Genomic DNA, 24,753 nt, shown 5'->3' with positions numbered 1-24,753 from the left:
AATTTTTAACTTCTTTGTCCATCTATCTAATTCCATTTGTTTTCTTTTTGCCAAAAATCCTCTTATATTTTGTTTCCTAGCATGTTTATAGATGTTTACAACATTCCCCCCATATTTAAAGCTATTGAGCTGGCTGGGAGTGTAGAGTATGTGTTCAGCCAGCCATCCTGATGGCACCATAGTCTAAAAAGGACAAAGTTCAGATCCGTTTCTCTGACACAGAAACTATTTTCATCCTGCTACCTGTGCAGTAACACTGAAAAGGCATGATAAACGTACAAAATTGGTAACCAGAAGGTAATTTAGCCTTCCTGTTCTCACTGGATTGACTTTCATCAACTTGCCCCTCAGTATATGACAACAGCACTTTTTTTTTCATTCCCAAAGGCAAGAACTCCTTCTGTAAAATCAGATCAATTATGAATTAACTTGATGTTTATGGAACTCCCTGGAGGCAAGAAGGCTTATTTGCTAGCTTTGTTTTTTAATGTAAATAATGGAACAATGCAGTGATATTTTTGTTGAACATGGACAACAAAATTTATAGACTCTTTGTTTACAGAAGGCTTGCTGAATATAAAATGCCCTGCCTTTCATTTGTTTGGCGATTAAATTATTATTTATATTAGCAGAGCAGAACTCCTATCCTATCAAAGCTATTTTTTAAAAGTACACAGCATATCAGATTCCAATCTGAAATAGTTTATACTGCTATTATTTATTATTAGAATTATTGATTAGGTCAAAATTAAGGGCAACTTAAAAGTCAAAGCTTTCTATTCTCATTTTGCTCCCTCATCTGGCTTCTCTTACCATCTTCCAAGATTCACTGACAGCAAAGTAAACTCACTGTGTTCAAAGAAGTAATGTTCAGACACCAGCACTTGTAACATTTGGTTATTTTAGATAATAAAACTAAGGCATATATATGTATTTCTCCTCTCTTAGATTTACTCACACAATCAACACTTAACAAGCCTCTTTCGGAGAGCAGTCTTATCAGTGGTTCTCAACCTTCTGGCCCTTTAAATACAGTTCCTCATGTTGTGACCCAACCAGAAAATTATTTTCGTTGCTACTTCATAACTGTAATGTTGCTACTGTTATGAATCATAATGTAAATATCTGATATGCAGGATGGTCTTAGGCGACCCCTGTGAAAGGGTCATTCGACCACCAAAGGGGTCGCGACCCACAGGTTGAGAACCGCTGGTCTACATCCTTAGTATTAATATACACCAGGCTGTCATGTTACTCTGGCATTTATTTCTTCCCATTTTGAATATGAATATGAAAATGTCTTCCCCTCAGATTAGTACCAGGCCATCCCTAGAGATGCCATCTGTTTTCCAAAAAAAAATTGCTCAGAGTATCCATTTTTTGCTCTCCGCTGTTTGTGCTTCTTTTTTTGGAAGTCGAAATCTAATAAAAATGGTCCAAGAGTAATTTTCCTAAGGAAACACTGAAGCCAAATTTCCCCTGTAACACTTATATTCAACAAAACAGAGCATCAGATCTAGATTGTCTGTGAGCTCTATTATGGTGCTCTGGCCAAAATTCAAGTCATTAAAAGTATTTTTTCCAGAAGCTCCTCAAAACAAGATTAAGATTCCCCTGAGAACAATTGGATAATCATGCCACTTTCACCTTTTCAGGGGAGGAGGTTGTCTATTAAAAACTTAGCCATGATTTGGCATCAAGAAAATTTGCTCCCTAATTTTTATTCAGGTTATACAGTTCTGCTTCCAGCAGGTAAGTAGTGGGGAAGCACATCAAGATAAACTGAGCTGTGGCTGGGTGGGTGGCATGACCTAGGCAAGAGCTTTCTGATACTCGTGTGCTTTAAAAGGTTACCTGAGTGATGATAAATCGATCCCCTAGATCTTGTGGTATCTAAGACTGGTCCCAGGCCTGGAGATGCTGTGCAGTTGACCTCTAGTCATGACATTCTCGTACCCCATCATGCCATATATGTTGTATTATTCCATAAGCATTATGTCAGAAAAACCTGGGAAGCACTGATCTAGATATCTACTAACAGGACAGTATCAACTCAACTCATATATTGTTAATGGTTAGAATTCTGTCCATTTCCTAAGTCAATGAGGAAAGAGGGGAGTCAATGTTGATCAGCCCATTGCTCACTGCTTAATCAAGAAAGAGTGAGTGTAAATATACAAAAATTACACTAATTATATACTTTATCATTTCATCTTTCAGAAAATAATATATTACTTCTCAGAGGCAAACAGCACTACTGATTTGGTGATAGAGGCACCTGAGCCTCAAGTGGTGATTTTATGTTACAGTGAAGCAATATGAGTGTTACTAGGAAAACTAGTTATCTGCCACTTTTCAAATCAAAATCAGTAAACACACTTAATAATCACTCAAGTAAGAAATTCTTTATGACTTTATAGCTTTCTATTTAAAAATGGATTAGTACAACGCTCCCTTTTCTTACTAATACTTAACTTTTTCATGATTAGTTTTTTAAAAAATATCTTACTCACATATCCTAATTAGAGTATTCCTTTATTACTTAACCTACTTGTAGTGTGCCCAATAGTTTGTCTTTTATCACCAGTTTTACTCAGCATTTAAAACCTCCATCATATTTTACTTGTATTCCAAGGCTAGGTCAGGGCACTGCCTAGAATAGAGACTCAATAATCACTGACTGACTTCAGTTTCTTTTTTCGTGAGCTCCTTAACAGTTCTGAAGATCCATTTTTTTCCTCCCTTCAGCACAGGAAGAGAATAAACAACAAAGTAAAAAGCTACCTACTAGAAAATTGGCACTAAAAGGATGATTCCCTTCTAGTTCACCATCCTCCCTAGAATACATTCTTTTTCCCAAAAATAAAAAGATTTTTTTTTCCCAGTTAGTTGGTTTTTTTTGTGCCCTGACCTTCTTACCAAGCAGTAATTGCTGGTCTAATTTTATACAACCAGAGAAGATTGTATGTCCATCAACTTGCTAACAATGGATTCGAATATAAACTGCCTCAGGTAAAGCGAACACATCTCTAACACTACAGCAGAGTATTTTAAAGCACAAATTGGTGTAGGGTTCCCAATGATTTCACTACAGCTTCAGCACTAAGAATTTCTTCTCAGTCAAGCTACGCCATATCTGGTCTGTGAGAAGGTGTAAGATAGACTCATGAAGGACGAAAAGGATGTAATGTGGTGGATATGTATCCTAAGGTAAATTACAAGACATTAACTGGGGCCCAGCCAGCATGGCTCAGTGGTTGAGCATCTACCTATGAACCAGGAGGTCACAGTTCAATTCCTGGTTGGGGCACATGCCTGGGTTGCGGGCTTGATCCCCAGTGTGGGGCATGCAGGAGGCAGCTGATCAATGATTCTCTCTTATTATTGATGTTTCTCTCTCTCTCTCTCTCTCTCTCTCTCTCTCTCTCTCTCTCTCTCCCTTTTTGAAATCAATAAAAATATATTTTTAAAAATTAGCTGGGTTTCAAGCAATCTCAACTGTTAAGGATTATGAGCGTATTTTGAAAATTACGTTGATTGCTTTGAACAACAGTGCCAAGGGCAATGTGATCTGTAGTTAACAGGTTTATATATGAATTGATAATTAAACATAATAAATGTCCTCTGTCTTTTAAGATAATAGCAAGTTATTATTATACAACCTGGAGACCCAGTGCACAAATTCGTGCACCAATGGGGTCTCTCTGCCTGGCCTGTGGGATTGGGCCAAAACTGGCTCTCTGACATCCCCCAAGGGGTCCTGGATTGTGAAAGGGTGCACCCCACAATCCAAGGGGTCCTGGATTGTGAAAGGGTGCAGGCCAGGCCACGGGACCCCACCATTGCACAATCGAGGCCTGGGAGGGAAACAGGTGGTTGGCCAGCCAGGGCTCCAGGGTGTGTCCGGCCCAACTCGCTCAGTCCTGATCGGCCAGACCCCAGCAGCAAATTAACCTATGGGTCAGAACATCTGCCCCCTGGTGGTCAGTGCATGTCATAGCAAGCTGTTGAGCAGCCTTAGCATCTCATTAGCATATTAAGCTTTGATTGGTTGAACGGATGATTTGATGACCAAACACTTAGCATATTAGGCTTTTATTATAAAGGATAAACTGACCTCTTTTTTATCAATATCCTACCAAGTGAAAGCATGCAGGGCTTATGGGAAAACTAGATCCTGCTACAGCATTCTGGGAAAGAACACTGTAGTTATTCATGAATCCAAATAACTTGTCCTTTAGAGCCTAGAAGAAAAGAAACAAGCATCACCTCAGTTAAGAACCAACATCAGCTATGATAACAATGTGAGAGAAGTATGAAGATACCTCTCCGTGGGGATGAGGGAGGTCAGGTACCGCTACCTCTGCCCTGCTGGGGAAGCTGTTGGAGGCAGAGATGATATAAACTCCCTCCTCCTGCCTACTTTCCCCAGAACCAAGAAGCCTGGACTTCAACAGAGGAGGTCTGCTCACAGAAGCACTACAGTGTCATTAACCCCATTTGAGAATTAGACTGAGCATCTCGCTGCCCTGGGAGCCCTGCTATCAGTGGGCAAGAGCTGGGAATCATTACTTGGTGTCAGAGAGAAGAAGGGCTACACTGGGGAGCAGCTCTCCAGGTGGACATAGCATCTGAGAGGCGTGGCTCTCTGAGCAGGCAAGGAGCCAGACAGAATGTTTTTTAAATCCCCATAGTGTAGGAGCCGTGCTGCCTATAAATCGAAAGTCTGGACTGTTCTAAGTCCTTTTGCTTTTTCTACTGAGTAAATGAAAAATGACATAAAATTTGTCATTAAAAAAAACACACAAAAACAAGTGCTTGAAATTTAGAAGAAAGGGGGAAAGCAAACAGATACTTTGCTTATTAAAAAGTCTGAGGTAGCCCAGGCCAGTGTTTCTAAGTGGTTAGAGCATTGCCCCATGGACGTAAGGGTCTCAGGTTCAATCCCTGGTCAGGGCATGTGCATGTGCATGATCGATGTTCCTCTCTCTCTCTCTCTCTCTCTCTCTCTCTCTCTCTCTCTCTCTCTCCCACTCTCTCTCTCCCACTCTCTCTCTCCCACTCTCTCTCTCTCTCCCCTCCCTCTTCATTCCTCTCTCTAGAATCAATGAACAACATACCCTGGGGTGAAGATTACAAAACAAACAAATGTGAAGGGGGTCAATGGGGAAAAAGGGACAACTGTAATACTTTAACAATAAAGATAACTTTAAAAAATAAAAAACAAGCAAACAAAAACCGTGAGGCCAATTCTGATATAGGATGTATAGATGGAATTGTGTCAGGATCTTTTAAAAGAAGTGCCTAAAGGAAAGTAGGCCAATTAACATAGGAATAGGAGCATGCAATTAATGATTACTAACGTAGGTAGAGAAAAAATATAAAATTTTAACAAGAAAAATATCTGGAATTTTAAAGCAGCAAGACACTTGGAGAAAGAAAAAGCCACAATTAAAAATACATTTAAAGCGTGTGACCATATAAAAACCATCCAGATAGCACACATTTAAATGTGTCAAGTGAATTAGTTGCAAAATGACTTTCATCACATGCTGATGAAAAAAGAATGAGTAGTTTTAAAGTTAAAATTTAATAAATTATGCAAATATAAATAAAGCCAGGTAGTAAATATAGATAGCATATTTATGTAAACCTTTTATTAATATCAAGAAACATTATTTTAAAGGTAGTGCAATGGGCTCAAAAGCAGCCATATTTATAGAAGAGAGTGCTAGAGATGACAGTAAAGAGAAATAGCTCCTATAGAGCATTTAAATCTGAGCACAGATTTTCTCAGGCTTCCCATTTCCCCTCCCGTTTTCTAGTCCACCTTTTCTTCTTTAAAATCTTCTTCAGAGTAGTTCAGAATATTGGAGTCAGCTTAAGAGAGAGGAGCCACAATATTGATAACACCTTTGGAAAAGCACTCAGAAAAGTCTGTGTATCATAATCAAGCAAACAAGTATGAGGGGCTTAGATTTCTGGGATTCTGGGACGTCATTTCTTGGTATTTTAGTGGACATAGACAAACCTCTTGTCTAGTGGGAAAAAGTGAGAAAGCTACAGTCAACATTCCGTCTTCTACCGCATTTATCCTAAATTGTTCCCACTGCACTTATTATTTTCTTTTAAAAAACCCAAGGAATTGATCCCAAAGACTTAGATACATAAAGGTCAAATTTAAACAAAGTTGTAGCAGCAGAAATAGCAGGGTTGAGGAACTCAAAGAGAATTCACCGAGAAGCTCCATACCGCAGCTCAGAGGTCACGCCTCAGAACCAAGACTGCCGGGCACTGGGAATCATGCCTGGCCTCGCAGATCAGCAGCGGCCCTTGCTTCACTTTTCTGCTATTTGTTCTTCCTTTTTGTGTGGTGTAGCCAAAGGATCTCTCTGTCTCCAATTCTGTTTCTCTCCATCTCTCTCTCTCTCTCTGTTTTTGTTTGTGTGTGTGTTTGTTTGTTTTTTCAGTCCTCTCTCCTTCTCTCTCACCCTCATCAAAACACGCTCTTCCATTTCCAGGGAGGAGTGATAGGTGTATCCTGATCTCTTGACCTCCTGGTAAGGGTCACAAACACCAAAGAAAACTCCTACATTAAGAAAGCAAAACCAAACAGAAACTGCTACATAAAGAAAAGTCCTCAACATTTTTATCTATCTCCAAAAAAAAAAAACAACTATAGAAATGTTGAAAATTTGAAGATCAAGTAAAGGCTTTAATATAGCAAAAATTCACATTTCAATTTTAATGATTTTTAAATAACCACAAGGTTTCTCTTTAAAGTGAAGAGTATACCAGATGGTTCTTTGTCGGCACAAATTGTTCTCAATGTTTATCACGGGTTTCTGTAAGTGCCTTTGATTGACAGCGAGCAGTTGTGTTACAAAACAGTGTGACATCAGGTCAATCATGATGAAACTTGATAATGCCGCATCAATAATGTGACATTTTATGCTGTAGTTTGGAACAAATTGCCGAAAGAGAAGAAAGTGATACTTAGCAATGGATGAATATTCTAAACAAATGTTGTGGCCACTGCTGATAGTATTCAAGGCCAATGGCACCATCCCAATGGCCCTCAGAATCCCTAATGACTCTTAAATTGAGACATAAAGACATCCTCCAATGTAGGACATTACATGTCCTGTTGTTTTCATAAAAACCATTGCATTATGTAACATAATATATCTAATTTCACATCAAGCCATTAGACACATTTGGATACATATTTCAGGAGCATAACAACTTCTAAAGGATGCAGCCCTGCAGCCATAATTATAGGGTGAACAGAGTAGGAAAAAAATTGGTCTACCTTCTGAAGGGCAGATTATTCAAATAAGCAAATCATCACATAAAATAAAACTGACCTATCGCTTCCTCCATTAAGTGAAGTTGCTGTGCTCTGCTCTCCCTGTCTGTGATGGCAGCGTGAGCATGGTGGGTCCCAAGGTCCAGCTTAGCCGCCGGAGAGCAAGCGGAGAGTTACCAAGGGACCACAATGATATAGGAACTGTCTGGCTTGCAAAAGGCATAGTCCAGAAGGTGGAGTGATGACGAAAGTAGGGGAGGAGAGGGGGTGGCCGCCGGTGTCGATGAACTGTGGTTGGGAACCAGATTTATCTATTGGGGAATTAGATAAATTCTCTGACTTGTGTGATGAGAATCCTCTTCCTCACCTCCCCATTTAAATCTTCATGTAATTTCGTATTTTAGTTGATGCGTGGAAGAGGTGGATCTGTTTGGGGCATGGGACATCACGCTAAGAGCAGTTTTGAGGTGAATGACAGTAAAAAACTAAAGCCTCAAGCACAGCGGTTCTCAACCTGTGGGTCGCGACCCCTTTGGGGTCAGAACAACCCTTTCACAGGGGTCGCCTAAGACCATCGGAAAACACGTATATAATTACATATTGTTTTTGTGATTAATCAGTATGCTTTACTTATGTTCAATTTGTAACAATGAAATCGGGGGTCACCACAACATGAGGAACTGTATTAGAGCGGCATTAGGAAGGTTGAGAACCACTGCTCTAACGGAAGTCTCATGGAACTTATGTTCCTACTCTTTTCAGGAACAGTTACCTTTCTATTCTCTGAATAAAACCACCACTCTCCTGCCTTTATAACTTGGATTTTTCTATCCTCTTCCCATGAACTGAACATATATCCCTTCAAGGTGCATTTCCATGAAATTTGTTCTAATTTGCTAAGTGGATTGAGCTCTTCCTCCCTAGCATGCAGCCTTTTTAAAGTATATTTCTATGGCACTTAAAATAACCTGGCTTGTATTCTACCTGGTTTGGCATTCAGCTTGAGGTCAGGAATTGTGCTTTATTTATCTTTATCGCCACTGAGGTGCCTAACCCAGTACTCAACAAATGTTAGTTAAAAAACATTAAACAGCCCTGGCCAGTATGCTAAGTGGTTAGAGTGGCAACCTGCACAGTGAAGGATCATGGGTTCCATTTCTGGTCAAGGGCACATACCTGGGTTGCAGTTCGATCCCTGGTCCCTGTCAGGGCACAAGCAGGAGGCAATGTGTCTCTCTCACGTCGATGTTTCTTACTCTTTCTCCCCCACTACCACTCTCTCTGAAAAGCAATGAAAAATATATGCTCAGGTGAGGATTAAAAAAATGCATTGAACAAAAATGCTAGATTGTTAATAAGAAATGCAAAAATTAGTTTCCTGTGTTCTGCCTTACTTGCTAAAGCTATCTTTAAAGGAGAGAAGAGGAAATGTTTAAATTTAAATATTTAATTTGTCTAAGTCTCATAGCCTCTTATGAGATAAATTTATTTAATAATCCCTTCTAACTGTAGTAAGAGAGCAGATATTTCTTCTGAAGGAAAATATGACCAATAGATCCTATCTGCTCTATTTTAGAGAGGGTAGAAAGTGAGGTTCTCTGATAACCCTGTATTGGAAGGCACAATTTTTTATGTCGTACAGTATCTGTAGCTGTATTCTGTATTCTCTCTTGGCACACATGTTGTTCTTTTTCAATAATTGATTAGAGAAACCTATGCAGAAGTATATTTTCTTTAATAGTTTTTTTCTAAAAGAAACACTTATTTGTTCTTTTGATGTTTTTCTTTGATCTATTTTTTGCTTTTATTCTTTCCCTTGGGAAAGAAACAGTTAACACAGGACAGCACTTAACTCGACCAGTATTATTTATTTTGTAGTTCACTGTCCTGACAGAGGCACAGAAAATGTGTCTCACGTGGAGTCTTATATAGTATCCAGTTTCTTCTGCAGGCTCAGGCATGAGCAGGAGACAATAGTGACTGATTGAAGCCACAAAACCCCTTGAATTCTTCTTTCACAAAAGTAATCTTTCCCTTTGCATGTTTCCTTTCTATAGCGCATTCTTTTGCATGATATGTTACGCTACATCCCTGATACTATCTGGAAAAAGAAAACACAGAAAAGAAAAACAAGTCTAAGCAAAATACCATATGCTGTGGACCAGGGCATGAAGGCGTATGCATTTCAAATATGCTGTGAAAGTAACAGAAAGCACTATCTAAAAAATATCTTTAAACATGCTTGGAATCTACTGCTTCTGCATACAAACAGGATCAGTAGGATTACTTAAATGAAAACACATTGATTGTTGCACCTTCATTGCCATATTACTTCAGATTTTGTTGACGAGGAGCTACTGGGGAAAGTCTGCTTTCCTGTAAATAGAATTCTGAGAGAGAAAACAGATGGAAGAAGGGCATTGCTGAAAATGTGGATTCTTTCCTCAATACCATTAAATTCATGATAAGCCCTAATGTACAACCAGATGTTTCACTTCAAACACAATGTGACAAATACTACAGTAAAACTACATCATTCATTTTATTGGGTATTCCTCCCTTTCATGAGGCTTCTTAGGTGATTTTGACCTTCAGAATTCCCCATTTCATGGTACCTGGTCAAAAATGTCATCATTCATTGAACACAGTTATTGAACATCAATATGTGTCAGACAGTGTTATAAGTCCAAAAAATAAAGACCTTGCCCCTCAAGGTGTTCAGAGTTTAGATGGTGAAAACAAACAAACAAACAAACAAACAAACAAACAACACTATTGAGTCCAGCAGTGGTGGAGCAGCATGTTTTGGATGAATCCTCCGTCCATACTAAATACCAACTCTTGATAAGATAGTGGAGGTGATGAAAGAGCAGGAAAAGAGGTGAGTCCAAACTTGAAAGAAGGGAATTGTGCTGTGGACGAGCGAGCTTTGTGCTATGCATCTCCAAGGATCCTCCTCAGCCCGTACAGCATGAGACAGATAAACTTAAGCAGACAGCTGCACTATTGTTGGCTTCAAGAGACCTAAGTAGAAGATTTTGAGCTGCCAGAGGGGTTGGAATTTGAAGTGAGAAAAAACTCAGAAAGGAGGATCTCTAGAGAGGAGAGTCCAAAATCTGCATATACATTTCCTTAAATCCTTGGCTGATTCTTAAACTGTGCATGTGAGAAGAAAACGAAATGAAGCCCAAGAAGAAAATGACAACTGGAAGACTGAAAGCGCCTAGTGGGAACAGCAATACCTGTTGCCTCTGGCAAAGGAGGCAATGTTTAAAGTTCAAATTTCACATGCTAGAGAGGCATGGTAAGTATCTCATAGTTTTTTGTGTGTTTTTTTAAATTTTAAAAATATTTTTTATTGTTGATATTATTGCAGATATCTCCCATTTCCCCCTTCCCCCCCTCCTCCCTACTCCTACCCCTCACCCCCAGGTCTTCACTGCCCTATTGCCCATGTCCATGGGCTATGCATATAAATATACACTGAGTGGCCAGATTATTATGACCACCTGGCGTTTGTAGGCAAATTAGCTATAATTTCGCGCTGAAGTTGCTAGAGGGCCAGACAATTATGAATAGGGAAGCAGTTTGTTTACCACAACAGAAGTGATTTTTTTCTGAAGATATGGGTAAACAACGCGATTTAACAGCCTTTGAATGTGGGAGATATATATATATATTGAGTAGCCAGATTATGATGACCACCCCATCTGTACTTCATTGGGCCACCTTTTGCCTTCAATACTGTGGCGATTCTTCTTGGCATTGACTCCAAGAGATGTTGAAAGATGATGCGAGGAATCTGACACCATGCCTGATGAATAGCACTGTCCAGTTCTGTGAGATTTGATGGTTGTGGAACCAGCTGCCTGATAGCTCTTTTAACTTCGGCCCACAAATGCTCAATTGGATTGAGATCTGGTGATTGTGGGGGCCACCTAAGCAAGGTAAAGTCTCCCTCATGTTCTTGAAACCACTCCTGCACAATATGAGCACCGTGGCATGGCACATTGCCTTGTTGGAAGAAGCCATCTCCATTGCTTCTGGCTGAGCAGTGCTCCCACATGGGAGCACACTGACCACCAGGGGCAGGTCCTGTGTTGAGCATCTGCTCCCTGGTGGTCAGTGTGTGTCATAGCAACCAGTTGTTCCAGTCAGTCCATCATAACGGTCGCTTAGGCTTTTATATATATACTAGAGGCCCAGTGCACAAAAATTTGTGCATTCTCGGGGGAGAGGGGGTCCCTCAGCCCAGCCTGTGCCCTCTCGCAGTCTGGGACCCCTCGGGAGATAACGACCTGCTGGCTTAGGCCTGCTCCCGGGAGGCAGAGGGCAGGCCCAATCCCTAGGTGCAGCCCCTGGTCTGGCTCAGAGCAGGGCTGATTGGGGAGTTGGGGCGCCACCCACTGTCATGCACAGAGCAGGGCGGATCTGGAGGTTGCGATGCCACCCCTAGTCATGCTCAAGGTATGGCCGATTGGGAGGTTGGGGCACCGCCCCCTGTCACACTCAAGGCAGGGTCGATAGTGAAGTTGCAGCGCCACCCCCGTCACGCACAGAGCAGGACGGATCAGGGGGTTGGGGTGCTGCCCCCTGTCATGCACAGAGCAGGGCCCATCAGGGGGGTTTGGCTCCGTACCCTGTCACACACAGAGCAGGGTCGATCAGGGGGTTGGGGAGCTCCCCTCTGTCACACACAGAGCAGGGCCGATCAGGGGGTTGAGGAGCTCCCCCCTGTCATGCACAGAGTAGGGCCAATAGGGGAGTTGGGGCACCGCCCCCTGTCACACACAGAGCAGGGCAGATCAGGGGGTTGGGGTGCCGCCCTCTATCACCCACAGAGCAGGGCTGATCAGGGGGTTGGGGCGCCACCACTGTCACACTCAGGGCAGGGCCGATGGGGAGGTTATGGCTCTACCCCGTCACACACAGAGCAGGGCCCGTGGGGGGGGGGGGGCGCTGCCCTCTATCACCCACAGAGCAGGGCTGATCAGGGGGTTGGGGCACTGCACCCTGTCACACACAGAGCAGGGCCGATCAGGGGGTTTGGGCGCTGCCCCCTGTCACACTGATCCCGGTGCCGGGAGGCATATTACCCTTTTACTATATATATAGAATAGAGGCCTGGTGCACAGGTAGGGGCTGGCTGGTTTGCCCTGAAGGGTGTCCTGGATCAGGGTGGGAGTCCCCACTGGGGTGCCTGGCCAGTCTGGCTGAAGGGCTGAGGGCCGTTTTTCAGGCTGACGGGTGACTGAAGCTCCCAACCGCTCCTTTTTTTTTTTTTTTTTTTTTTTTTTTTATTGTGGGCCAGCTTTAGCTCTGAGGCCGCAGCTGCTGAAAACACATTTCTGGCCTTTGTTTACTGTCTGTATTTGATACAATGTTGCGGTCCGGCTGGCTGAAGCCCTGCTGAGTAAAGCAGGTTTCTGGGGTTTTGTTTAGCTTCTATATTTGCAACATAGTTGCTTAGAGTTGCAGCTGAGAGGCCGGCAAGTCAGGTGGGGAACGTTGGAGTCCTCTGTCACTGAAGCAAGCAAGCCTCCCTGTTCGCATCAGCTGCCTGGCTGCCAGCCGCCATTTTGGTTGGCAGTTAATTTGCATATCTCCCTGATTAGCCAATGGGAAGGGTAGCGGAGTGACACCAATTTGCATGTTTCTCTTTTATTAGTGTAGACTAGAGACCCGGTGCACAAAAATTTGTGCACTCGGGGAGGGTCCCTCAGCCTGGCCTGTGCCCTCTCACAGACTGGGACCCCTTGGGGGATGACCACCTGCTGGTTTAGGCCTGGTCCCTGGGGAATTGGGCCTAAGCTGGCAGTCAGACATCCCTCTGGCAGCCCAGGAGCCTTTGGGGGATGTCTACTTGCCAGCGGGGAGCAGGCCTAAGCTGCAGTCGGACATCGTTAGTGCTGTTGAGGAGGCGGAAGAGGCTCCCACCACCACCGCTGTACTGGCAGCCATCAGCCTGGCTTGTGGCTGAACAGAGTTCCCCCTGTGGGAGCGCACTGACCACCAGGGGGAAGCTCCTACATTGAGCGTCTGCCCCCTGGTGGTTAGTGTGTGTCATAGTGACCAGTCATTCCCAGTCTTTCTGCTGTTAGGGTCAGTTTGCATATTACCCTTTTATTATATAGGATAAATATTCCATTCAGAGGGTTGCTTTTGTAAATTTGCAACTATGTTTGGGAAGAAAATGGAAACTGTACAGACATAGAAAGAGCTCATAAAAGAGACATAAAGAGCAGTTTGAAAACCATCACAGAAGCAAAGATTTGACAACTCTGCATTTGGGGACCACTTTCAGCAGTGATTTAAAGAGAGAATTTTTTTTGTTTTGTTTTGTTTTTGTAGGTCAAGGTAAGCAATATTAGTTGAAATTGAAAACTGTCTCTTGGAGAGGAAGAGGTAAAGAAGTTCCAAGAATAAGGAAGAAAACATTCAAGAGGCAATTAACACACTCTGAAAAATAACCCGGAACACGGGGGCAGGGCTCTCGCACTTCAGAGGCCTCGTTAAGTGTATCGTCCAAGTAAGTACTATGTGTTGCAGAGAAATTTCATACAAGTTGAGTTTTCCCCTGAATCTAAGGATTGTTTGTCATCTTTAAGAATGTTTCTTCTGATTTTATCACTTCTGCCTTTATTCTTTTTTTTTTTTTCCTTTGCATTTCAGGAGCTGCTTCCAGCTTACAGGTATTGCTGCTTAAACTTTCTCAAGCTAGGGAGGGTGTGGCTCAGTGTAGGGCACATGCCTGAGTTCAATCCCCGGCACCTCGATTGTTTGTTCATCTCTCTCACCTCCCTCAGAACTAAAATCTCTCAATCTGACTATGTCCTTCAACATTGGATAGTAGTTGCCTTATCCTAATCTTATAGTAAAGAAGGAAATTTAGACCCTTTCTCTTCAATTCAGACCCTGTGGCCTATAACATATTTCCAAACTATCTCTCTCAAAAATATTACAAAATGCAAAGAAGAGTAAACAGGCACCACAGATCTTCACAATATGCCTCCAGGTTCCACTGTACTTAAGCACTCATATTTTATCATAAATGTCATGCACCATTTAATAATCATACTTGTTATTATAAGTTTAAACTTTATTCTTTTTACCCTTAACACTTCACCCTACCAGATTTTGAGTAAAAGTGATGCTCCAGAAAGATGCAATATGCTTATTCTTTCACTTCCCACCCAACTGGTACATTGGTGCCAATGCCAGAGCAAATGGTGGGCCCACAGAATCAAGTGTTCCAATGCCCTACCGTTCTGACATTTGCTTATCGGCCCAGACTCATCACTGCCACACTCCCACGGCAAGTTATACTCCCACAATACAGTGCTGCTTGTATGATCTTGAGGCTAGGAACTGATAAACTCCAGAATTCATCTCAGAAATAAATACTGAATCTTTCTAAAGCTGACTGATTTTCTTGGTGTAAGAGTCCTACCGAGTTGTCACTTACGCTTCCAAATAGAATCAAGAAATAAGAAAAGAAATAGAAATAGTTTGATTCCTCTAGTAAAAAGCTTCTAACTGAAAGCCAACATCACGAACTGAATATGTGACTAAAGTAATACAACTGGGATTGTTTGTAAAAACTCTCGTAGAACTCTCACTGTTTCATGGTTGTATTTTGAGTTCCTTTTCCTCCTACTTGTCCTCCCCCCTCCCCTATTTTAAAAATATTTTTAATAGTTATTGATATCACAAAATAAATGTTTAGATAGAAAACCTGGTATCATGTTGATGTCTGCTGTCAGAATTCAAGTAAACTTCAAATTCAATTTTCCTAATTCCCCAGCTGTTCTTTTATGAGATTGTATACTTCTATCAAATTTATATTTATTTGAATAAAATTTCATAAGTCTTTCCATTGAGTTAATTATCTCCTGCAGCACATGTTCTTCCCAAACATCTCTCCACAAGATCTCTTACGGAAGAACAGTCCAAAGCTACTCAAGAAAAATTTGAAAGTGCGCAAAGGGCATGTTTCAAGGTTGAAAGAGAAGAATCTGAAACCTTTGACAGGGTCTGCAATTCTCTCTGTAAGGGACAAATTTTGGCAAGCCCCTAGTCCTCATTAGTATAAAGACCATCTGCCACCAGCACTCACCCCTGAGCCTTCTCTCACGGACACCCCTTTGGTGGAGAGTTCTGTACTTTCCACTACCCATAAGTTCTCCAGTTTGTCGGGCCTGCCCACTGAAAAGCAAAGGGTGCTGAATGAATGTTTTCTGTAGTAGAAAACATATGTTATTATTTTTGTTTAAACAGTTCATTATCTTTTAAAGGCATCAGAACAATAATTTACAGTTTCATATATTTACCCATGCAGCTAACATTCCAGAACTCTTTCCCTTCTCCATGTAGACCTGTACTTCCATTTGTGTTATTTTCTGTCTGCCAGAGGAGAACTTTGATCTTGCCATGCACTACTATCTGTAATCCTTCCAGGTGGCGCTTTCTCTAGGTTTAGATAGTTTTCTCACACGTGTGAGTGGATGGGTATTCCGCTGAACCCCCAAGGGGCCATCCAGCAGATTTCTGGGGTTTGCTCTCCTCTTCAGGACTCTGACTGAGAACCGGGGGCACCTTTGTTTCCGCAGATTCTCAGGCCCATCCATGTCTCACAACTACACATCCTCACATGAATTTACCCTCCTGTGTCTGCCTAAGGCCCTCTCCCCAGAACTCAGAAGCAAATCCAAGTGCTAAACAAAGGAACCAATACCTGAGACTGACAACAGACTATCCTCACCATCCAGGTTTTTACCCAGATTCCCCAACAAAATATACTCTTTCCCCACTGCCTATTATGAGATGACTTGTGACCCTTGCACGCCCCCCCCCCCAAAAAAAAAAGATATGTTAAAATCCTAACTTCCAGTACCTTGAAATGTGAGGTATTTAGAAATAGGGGTGTTGCAGATATAATTGTTTAAGATTATACTGGAATAGGGCAAGGGTTTGATCTAAAATGACTCGTGTCCTTATAAGAGACAATATAATGACACAGGGAGGGACTGTTCTGTGAAGAGACAGACACAAGCAGGAAGAACACCATGCAACTACAGACAGAGGCAGAGACAGGAATGATGAAGCTGCAAGCCAGAAATGGCCAAGGACTGTGGGCTACCACCAGAAGCTAGAAAGAGGCAAGGAGGCATCTTATTCAGAGTCTCAGAGGGAGCATGGCCCCGCTGAAACCTTGATTTCCCATTTCTAGCCTCCAGAACTGTGACAGAACACATTTCTGCTGTTCTAACCTAGCCGGTGTGCAGGAGGTTGTTAAAGCAGCCCTAGGAAGTGAACACACTGTCTAAAATACTTAAGCAACTTGCTCTTCCAGGTTGTACCCAAGACTGTACCACATACTGTCCGATATGTCTGAACTCCATTTGAGCCCCCTCTGGATTCACGTGCAGGAAGAAAACGTGCCTAGTTCTGACTGGTGGATGTCAAGAAAATTTCATAGACAAACTTATTTTTTAAATCCATCTCAAAAATGTTGGTCAGATTTTGCCATCCAAGGTGTGAAATAATAGAATATATATGTCCCTGTCCCCTGGTTTCTGGCACAGAGCCCCTGTAACTCCTGTAATTTGCTAAGTGATAAGAACACTAGGAGCGCTCTTATTCTAATATTTGCCTTTGACCTTGCCCTTAACAGAGGTCTCTTAAAACCGTGGAAAATCCTAAGTGAAAACAGCAGCAGGAGTGTCTTTAGTTCTGTTTCTGTGACTCTGAATGGGCTCCTGGATGGCTCCTGGCTGAGGTGGGTACTGGCAAGACCAGGCCACGACTAGAGACTTGCATTTTTCAGCCCCACTGAAATGTGTCTAATGTTACAGCTCAGAGGAGATTCCAAAAATCTGAATCTAACTTTCTTGATTACATTATGCCTTTTTTTTTTACAATTCCAGACATTTAATATATCTCCTTGTGCTGCTTATTTTTTCACAACCATGCAGATAAGTATAATAAAGAGTATTACCTATTTATTTGTAAAACACTAAAATATGTTTGATATGAATATTCAGTTGACCCTTGAACAACATGGGGGTTGGGGCACTTCCTCCCTCCTTCCCACACAGTTGAAAATTTGTGTATAACTTTCGATGCCCAAAAATGTAAATACTATTAGCCTAGAGACACATCTCTGTATGTGTGTGTGTATGCACATAGACACACTTATATGCATACACATAGGCACACAGACACATATATACTGTATATGCACACATAAATGCATACATACAACTGTGTGTATGTAAAATATATTTATAGGACAATACACCGATAATTGCCCAAGCTATTTTTAATAAATCTTCAAATGACTTCAGAAAAAGGAGCAATGTTAGAAGAAACTAAAGGACTACGAGGCACAGAAAAGTTATTACTAAATGCATTCAACTCCTGAGTGTTGTATAGATAGGTATGAAGTAACCGTTAGGATGATGCCAACACTTTTCAAAAGAGTATAGGATAATATCATACAAAGGCAACAATTTTATTAAGACACTGTGACATCTTTATAAGGATATGGGTAGTAAGTTTTAGAGTTTGCTTTTTAATAACGTCATTCATTGGCTATCCTGAAGCAAGATGCTGCCAAGGCTATTTAAAAGAAAACAAACAACAACAAAAATCCTTTTTGTTCTGATAAGGAAACTCCAATAGTTAAATACCTTTGAACAATTATGTTACTACAGACACTAGCATATTGTTAGTATTTCAACACAACTAAACCAAATTTAATAAGGCAGGGCTTGCAATGTTTTTGTGCTTACAATTGAAGATAATGTCAGCAATAAATTGAAAGTTAAATAGGGACTCAATAGGCAAAGGTAAAATTTGCTCACTTTTTATGCTTAGATGAGAGAGTCTGTCTACCAGGATCAGCCACTAAGGAAACGAAGGTTTTTAACGGCCAAAGAAAATATCTTATAATGGCATATGATCTTTTATTAGTTTCTGCCAAAACAGTGAAGATTTAAACTTGTTGAAGAGCAAGTTGTTATCATCTTCCAGATTAAAGCCCGAGACACTGAGGGATCCACTGTGTAGATATGTTAGTAATCAAGTTTGCAACAATTTCCTTATATTCCCTGGCCCCCTCCAAGTTTCCTCACCACCCTCCTTAATTGAGGACTTTTTTGTTGTACTTTTGTATCTACCTAGTGACATGAAATATAATTTTCTTGATTGAATTCTTTCAAAACACACACATAGATGCATTCACTTACACACTTGTACAAAGAGCAGTTTATATGTTCAGGCTAGTAAAAGCTTCACTCATATTGTTTGAGAAATTAGATTTCTCAAAGTAATTCTTATTGATTGCTAGGTAAATTTTATGAATTTAGACTTATAACTATAAAGTACTATAAATGATAGATGCCAGGTGAGAGATACATAGGCACATAGAGAGCTACATTGGTTCATAAGTAGATATAGATACAAGGCATTGCCAACTTCAAAAGGATAACATTACTTATTTAACCATGCTTACTCTGGCCCAGCAAAGATTGATGCCAATCTTTCTAGAAAAATGATTACTTGGTACTCTTCCTTTAAATAATTTCAGAAGAGCAATCACCTGACAATTAAATTCTGGCTATACCTAAGTCAAATTCCAAACGTTTCTAACATCTACCCTACATTTATCTTACCTGTTCTTTTGCTCTATACCTTTTGCCCTAACCTTTAACAGAACTGAAACCATTGTCACAGAATAGACTTCAGAATACAATTAAATCACTTCTCTAAGCATTATCTTCTCAAGACTAGACAGTAATTCACTTTAAATGTCAATTATAGGGGTTATTTTTACAGTAAATAGTTCAATAGTGAATAAAGAAAATCAAAACCTTTTGCCATCAATGACCTTTACTGGCCCAGGACTGGAAATTAAACAAAAGCCTACCATCTGCACACCTGGCCTGATGGGGAGATCAGCATAACGGCCTGTGACCTTTATAAATATGATGAAAGGGGGGAGGGGAGGTGGCAGATTGTTCTTAGACTGTCCTATGCAGGAAAGAACAGAAACTCAGGACGGAAAATTAGACTTGATGTTCCCAGACCTATTAACAAGTCTAGATTTTAGACATGTTCTTCTATTGGACTCCAAGAACATATAACTTCATCGCTAAGGGTTATTCTACATTGTTTTTATGCTTCTACAAAGAATTTTCTCCTAAACACCTTTAACTCAAGAGCTCTACATCTATCAGCTAATAGAACATTACAAAGACTGCTATTCTCTCTTGTAGGAAAATATTGGAGAAAAATTCCTTTTGAAATCTTTTTATGAATATAATATCTTCCACATAAATCAGATGCACGAATCTTTGTCTCAGTTTCGATTTTTGCTCGGCTGTTCACTCAAGACTAATTACTGTAGTTTCAAGGGGCCTGCTGCACAAATCTTCGTCCCTACTGTTTGAACTTTTAAGTAATTCTCTGGTTCTTTACAGTTTTTGGTATTCCTTTACATGACTTTGATCAGCTCAATTAAAAGCCAGAGGTTTTAGCTACTAATGCTCTTTTGCTAACACTGTAGCATGTTCTCAAATTTCTGAGTAAAGAAGATTCCTTATTTTGCATAATTAGTACAGAGGCAGTGAGTTGCGCTAAATCACTCCTAGTCAATTTACATTTCCTGGTTGAAAACTCTCATCTATAATCTAAGAACACATTGATATTCCATTTGTTAAGAAACAGGACAAATATTTCTCATCAAATTTTAATATTTCATTGTAATTGCTTAGCAACTCTCCCAAAATGCACAGAAAAAAGAATTCTTTACATGTAGAGCGTTTGAAAAGGATGGTAGCATAGTAAAACCCAATGCAGTTCTAATAAGAATTTAAATAATAATTCACCCTTCAACATTAACAGAGAACATTTTTAGAAGACTGTGAGAATTTTATGTGTTCCCCCAACTAATTCTGCATGTTGACAATGAAAATAGACATGGCTCATTTTATTACTCTACTTACTAGGAGTATAGATTATATTGTCCAATCTGATCACTATTGAGACTGAAAAGTGTTATCAATAATGCACTCAGAGAAAAGAAATAAATCAGAAAGATCCTGGGGTAAATATCAAAACCTTTGCATAAACACTAGAGTTACAAATAAAATTTTAATCTTCCTCATGGAATTCCATGAAGTTAAGTTCTACCAACCTAACATGTAAATATTTATAAATCTAGTTAACATATTTATATTTGAGACAGATATTGTTGGTCTTGATACTGGAACTCCACTACTGTTTAGGCAAGGAGAGGCAAAGTGCTCAAGAATATGTCTCTTCTTCCAACTTCAGGATACGAACCTCGCTTGGTGTTATACTGACTATAATACTTCATTATCAAGAAATACACACATTATCTGTATGTACATGTGCATGTGTATGTATGATTGTTTGTGCACTCCAGGGGTAGTTAGTTATCATTTTAAATATCCGAATCAAAGTATGGATAGTTGGGATCTGAAAGATTCTAATCAGGCACCCACATTTCAGAACACCAACTATAAGTGCTTCTACTACTGTTATCTGTAATTAGCACCAGAAGGCTTGTTAGAAAGTAGTTTTTTCTTTGTGAAGTTGTGTTGTTCAAGTCATGTAGAGTGGCCTTTTCATCAGTGCCTGGAAAGGATATGAGAATCTAATGATCCCAGTAGCCTACAGTCCTTAGAACTAAGGCTTAGAACTAAGTGCTTAGTTTAGGTTTAAGAACTATCTATAATAATAAAAGTGTAATATGCCAATTAGACTGGACGACCTTCTGGACGAAGCCAGGGCTGCAAGGGAAGCCCGGGTCCCGGGTGCCAGAGGGAAGCCAGTGCCAGCAGCCAGGAGAAGGAAGGCCTACTCTTGCACAAATTTTGTGCATCAGGCCTCTAGTGTTAAAATATTTATGGAGGATTTTCTCACCTGATTGATCTGACTGGAAGCTTAACTGAACCCTGCCACTGAAATAAATATGTTGGATATGCTTCCATGGAACCTGTCTTTTGTCAAACACTTGAAAGGATGAGAACTGGGCCTTCACTGAGTAACAAAATCGATCATAACAGTTTTGTTCCTGTTGGCTAATAAATGTTGGAGTGTGTAGCAGAATTTTCTCTAATATTTTCTCTCATTGTAATAAAACATCTGATTTATTTTAAAATGTATGAAGGTTGTATGGTATCCTTTGTGTATCTCTTCCTCTTTGAAGCTACCATGTCTTCCAGAAAGAAAGGAATAATGTGAATGACACGCAGTCAGTGGCAAATCTGAAAAATGAAACTACTGCAGCTATTTAAGAGTGTGAATTTGATACAGAGAGTTGATTTATTGGAAGTGTATTGGAGGACTACAAGCAAGAAGGGAACAGGGAGGTAAGAGTGACAGAAAAATGCAGAAGCCGCTTCCACCCCAGGCTGAAGGGAAGAGTGCAGTTTTTCAGAATCTAGAAGCTGCGAAGGGAGATGGACTCAGACCTCAGAGAAGGGGGCACTGCCCAGTGCTGGCAACTCAGTCTAGTCAGCAGGGGGGGGGGGGGGGGGATCTGAAAATGGGAACCAATTGATTGGGGAAAGAGCCATTGCCTGGAGATACTATCAGAAGCAAGAGACGTAACAGGAAGTTGCATATCTCTTTTGTCTCCTCTTGCTTTCCCTTCTGCCTCTGGAGCCTCTACTGTCAATCTTGCAGGGAGAGAGTTAGCAAATAGAAATGTTTGCAGAGGCCCATCCCAGCATCACAAAGCAGAGTACAGTACAGGAAAATGGGTTGGACGCAGAGAAAATATCTTAATACTTTGCACACTGGCTTTGGTCATGTTACAACACATAACAAATCTGCACTCTCTTGGCAATTATTGGTTTGGGCGATCCATGTGAACTAGTTTTGACTAAAGAAATCTATGGGGAATCAACTTGGGATTACCTTTTATTGTGAAAAATACTCGTAGAGTTTTTTTGGGTAGAGTTTATAAAATAACTTTTCTATAATGCATATGTTAAGTTTAAAGATTAATAATAAAAACCAAAAGTAGGAAATAGAGCATTTTGTGTCCTAGAAGCCTCCCTTTTATCTTACACTTCTCTGTTCTATCAACTCACCTTAAGGTTATCATAACCCTGACATTTGTGTAAATCATTCTCTTACTTTTATTTATAGTTTAACCTCTTATATATTGTTTTATAAGAGAATCCTAAAATAAACCCACACAAATAGGGACGACCAACTTTTTCACAAAGATGCAAAGGTAATTTAGTAGAGAAAGAAAAGTTATTCCAACCAAGGGTGATAGATCAATTGGATGTCTAGGAACATGAACTTGAATTCATATCTCATATCATATAAAAATAATTCAAAATAGATCATAGAGCTAAATGTAAAACTAAAAATTACAAAACTTTCAGAATAAAACATAAGAGAAAGTCTAAGTAAACTTGGGTTAAGCCAATGTCAAAATATCAAAAGCATAATCCATTAAAAAAATAAATTTATAAACTTAAGATCAAAATTAAGACTTCTGTTCCTTGAAAGATACTTTCAAGAGAATAAGAAGACAAACACACAGACTAGAAATAAATATTTGCAAAGCTCATACCTGGTAAAGAACTTATATTCAGAATATGTAAAGAACTCTTAAAATTCAACAGTAGGAGAACAAATACTCAATTTAAAAATTGGATAAAGACTGGAACAGGTACTTCACCAAAGAAGACATATGGAGGAAAATAATGGTATGAAAAAATATGCCTAATATCATAAATCACTATGCAAATTAGGACAATTAAAATTAAAATCACAATGAAATACTATTAGATACCTGTCAGAATGTCTAAAATATATTTTCAAAAGCTAATCATATCAGATTATGAAGAGGATGTGGAGAAACTAGAATGCTCATATACTCCTGGTGGGAATGCAAAATAGTACAGTCTTTTTGGACAGCAATTTGGAAGTTTCTTAAATAGTTAAGCATACACCTAGCATAGATTCAGCCATTGCACTTGAGGAGAAAAAGAAATACATGTCCATACCAAGATTTGTCTAGGAATATGAATAGCAGCTTTATATGCAATAGCCCAAACCTGGAAACAATTAAAATGTCAGTCAACAAGTGAATGGATAAAATAAATTATGATATATCCATACAATGGGATACTATTTGACAATAAAGAGGAATCAACTACTGATACTACAACATGCATAATCTCAAAATACTTACTATGCGTGACAGAAGCCAGACCAAAAGATAGTCATACTGTATAACTTCATTTATATAGTAAAACTCTAGAAAAGGAAAACTAATATAGAGCAATAAAAAGTAGATCCATCATGATGTGTGAATGGGGGACATGGCACAGAAGGAGAGGAAAAGAAGAAATTACAAAGAGATTACAAAGAAGGAAACTTTTGAAAATGATGAATATGTTTACTGTCTTGTTTGTGGTCATGGTTTCACAGACGTATGCAATGTCACAACCTATCAGACTTTATACTTTAAAAATATATGCAGTTGATTTTATGTCAATTGTGCTTCAATACTGCTTATTAAAATAAAAATTTCTTTTACCTGGTTTTGAACTTTATATAAATGAGATAATATTGTCAAAATTCTCTTGTGACTTGTTTCTTTCACTCTATATTATGCTTTTGACGTTAACCCTGTTGATCAATCAGTTGATTAGTTATCATTTTTTTCATTGCATTATAGCTTGCTTTTATATAAATGTATCATAACATATTTATCAACTTTGCTATTGATAAGCATTCGGGCTTCTTCTAGTTATTGGCCATGGTAGACAATGCTGTTCCAAATATTCATGTGCTCATCTCCTGGTACACATTTGGAAGCATTTCCTTGGGGTAGATTCTAGGAGTTAATTGTGGGATATTTGCATACTCAAATTTTCTAGGGAGTACCAAACTGTTTTTCAATGTGGTTGCTCTAATTTATACTCCCTCCAGCCATGGATGAGAGCTAAAGTGGCCAACAGACATAATAGCATCCGATTTTTTAATAGCTGCCAATATGATGTATGCCACAGGTCAGCTTGGGCTGCCATAACAAAACAGGATAGACCAGGTGGTTTAAAAACAGAAATTTGTGTCCTCACAGTTCTGGAGCCTGGAAGTCTGAGAGCAACATGGTCAGGTTCTGGTGAGGGCTCTCTTTCTGGCTTGTAGACGGACACCTTTTGACCAAGTTTTCACATGGCCTTTCCTCTCATCATAAGATAGAGTTTATAAATTGGCATTTAATCCACTCCAAGTAGCAGATTTTTGTTTGTTTAAACTACAAACTGTTCAACATCATCACTGGCCAACCATAATGGCTATGAGCATACTAACTGTTGGGTAAAAGATTGGGGGAAAAGAAAAAAAGAAGGATCCTCAATCCTTGATAATGTCATTGAATCCCTAAG

Source organism: Myotis myotis, unplaced genomic scaffold (genome assembly GCF_014108235.1).
Source record: "Myotis myotis isolate mMyoMyo1 unplaced genomic scaffold, mMyoMyo1.p scaffold_m19_p_7, whole genome shotgun sequence".
Lineage (NCBI taxonomy): Eukaryota > Metazoa > Chordata > Mammalia > Chiroptera > Vespertilionidae > Myotis > Myotis myotis.
The sequence above is the reverse complement of the archived record's forward strand: the minus strand, read 5'-3'. Positions refer to the sequence as shown.